The sequence below is a fragment of the Otolemur garnettii genome, unplaced genomic scaffold, assembly GCF_000181295.1.
Source record: "Otolemur garnettii isolate 467f Iridium unplaced genomic scaffold, OtoGar3 scaffold00036, whole genome shotgun sequence".
NCBI lineage: Eukaryota > Metazoa > Chordata > Mammalia > Primates > Galagidae > Otolemur > Otolemur garnettii.
Window position 1 is genome coordinate 2,159,352 of NW_003852431.1, and position 2,574 is coordinate 2,161,925.

The following is a 2,574-nucleotide window of genomic DNA, read 5'->3' on the forward strand; positions in this document are numbered from 1 at the left end:
TGAGAAGTGTGTCATTTGGTGATTTCCTCATTGTTCAAACATTACAGGGTGGATTGACACAAGCCGAGAATGGACAGCCTACAACAGACATGGGATACAAAGACTACCCTTCCAGTCCCAGGCTGCAAACCTGTAGAGCTCTACTATACTGAATACCATTCGGGCTCCTCAAACTACGGCCCGCTGGCCACATGCAGGGCATTTATCTGGCCCGCTGGGTGTTTTTGCCGCCACTGTGTGTCCTGCTTAGCAGCCCACTCGGCCTGGGGCCCGCAGTCCAGCCCTCCAACTGTCTGAGGGACAGTGAACTGGCCCCCTGTTTAAAAAGTTTGAGGACCCCTGTGTGTAGGCCTTTCAAGCTTTGTATTTCTTGGTGATGGGCTGTCCTATGCTTCCCAGAATGTTTGACATCATCCTGGGCCCCAGCTAACCAGAGGCCCCCAGCAATCCGAGGTTATCACAACCCAAAAATGTCTCAGACATTTCCAGAGAGTTCCAGGGGCTCTGGGGGAAAAGAGGGGAGTCAAATCACCCTAAGTTGAGAAGCACTGTTCTAATGGGTAGAAACCTAAGAGCCAAAACTAGATTAAAGAACAAAAGAAAATTTCTATGTCCCTAAATTGCAGAGCATATTAATTCTGCAGTCTATTGAATAACAAACTGGGCAACAATTAATTTTAGAGTCCATATACGTAATAAAATTATAACTCATCACAGGACTTTGAACTAATTCTCAATCAGAGAATCCTATATAGAGATGTATTACATAAGTTATCTCTATAGTCTATTCTTGTTATTTTGCATCAGTTACAGGCAAGTAATTTGAATTTGATCTTCCTTATCTTTCATTGTTCATTTAATTGCTGAAAACAGTATTAAAATTTATTTCCCTTTGGTAGGTTTTAAATAAATCTCAATTAACATGAATCAGTATACTACAGTAAATGCTTTGTGCATTTAAGCAGAAGTGCTTATGTGTGTTGAGGATATACAATAGAAAACTTTCTTTTGTTACACTCCCTAAAAATTCTCTAATTCCAAAGTTCAGAAACTCCTGAAGTGTTCCTAATGATGTTTTTTAATATAAGATCTAAACAAATATGACACTTTAGCAGAGCTGTACAGATAGATTTTATTATGTCATTTTGGCTTTATATGATTAAAAGGATCATAATTAGGAAAGAAAAAAGATATAAAACTTCTTTCAAATATCAGGTCATGAGGTAAAGTAAAAACTATCCCCTTATATTTGAGAATTTTAAACATTTACTTCACACATGATATATTTCTGAAAATAGTACATTAACAATGATATTAAAATATCTTTGTAGCTATCCTTCAAATATTCCTGCAAAAAAATGTGGATTTAATTCAAACTGGTTTTATTTTCTTTCTAGATACTTAAGTTTTTGTTTCTAAATTCGATTCTTTTCATTGATATAAGATGGAAAAAAAATCGCTTACAAACAACCTCCTTTTAACCTTTGTAATGGGTTGTCATCGCTTAGAATTTTAGAAATTCAACTATCCCTGGTTGCTACAGTGAGCAGCTTAGAATATTTACTTGAAAAGTATAATTGCATGTAGGCTGATTCTTTTTCAGTTTTTCTTTGAGTACTATGTCCATTCTTATACTCATCATTTAAATCTAAAGTATTGGTTCTTTATTCATGTTGTATCTTTTGTGTCTACATATTATCTAATGAAATTCTCAAAAGTACTTGCCACCATATTTATTTTCAACCAATTGTTATATTCTTGTATCCTGCCATGTGCTATCATGATGTCCTTAAATAGCTGTAACTTTTCCCTTTTCTGAGTCTTTGCACACATATTGTTTTCTGAGAAATATTCATTTCTCAAGTATAACATTAAATGCTATTGTCTGAGCTGTATACAGGGTTTGTCCCTCCCAGTGTTCTTAGAGCTGTATCATTATGCTGCCATTGTATAACTCAATGAGGGGATTTTCTATTAACTTTTCTAGGATGGAAATGTTGTTGAAACCATTTTTCTATACTTAGTCTATAAAACATACACGGCATGTCCACAGTGCTCACTGAATCTTAAAACAATGACAGAAATTCATGACTGAGGGTGGCAGTAGCTTTTAAAGTCACATACAATGTCAATGATAATTTTTAGATATTTAACTTAATTTCTAAAGTAATATGGAATCATTTATTGATTATTAGTGATATGAATCAAAACTATTACTTGTGTATTATAGAAGGCAACTTCTAGGGCGTTAATGTCTGACCCTGTGAAATAGTAAAGGCAAAAAGTTAAACTGGTAGTTAAAGAAAAAATCTAGGCAAAATATGATGGAAGAATGAATTAGGTCAATGTTAGTAACCATGGAAAAGAGATGTAGAAATAATGTTTCTCTGTATTATGACAACCTAGAAAGAGTGCAGTTTAGATAGCAGTAAATTAATATAATATAATATATAATTAATTATGCACTATTATTGATAACTGACTAATAATTATAATTATGTATATCACTTATTGTTTAATAAGAGCCAAGTACTTAAATGGTTTAAATGCTTTTTATCATTTAATTTTTAAGCA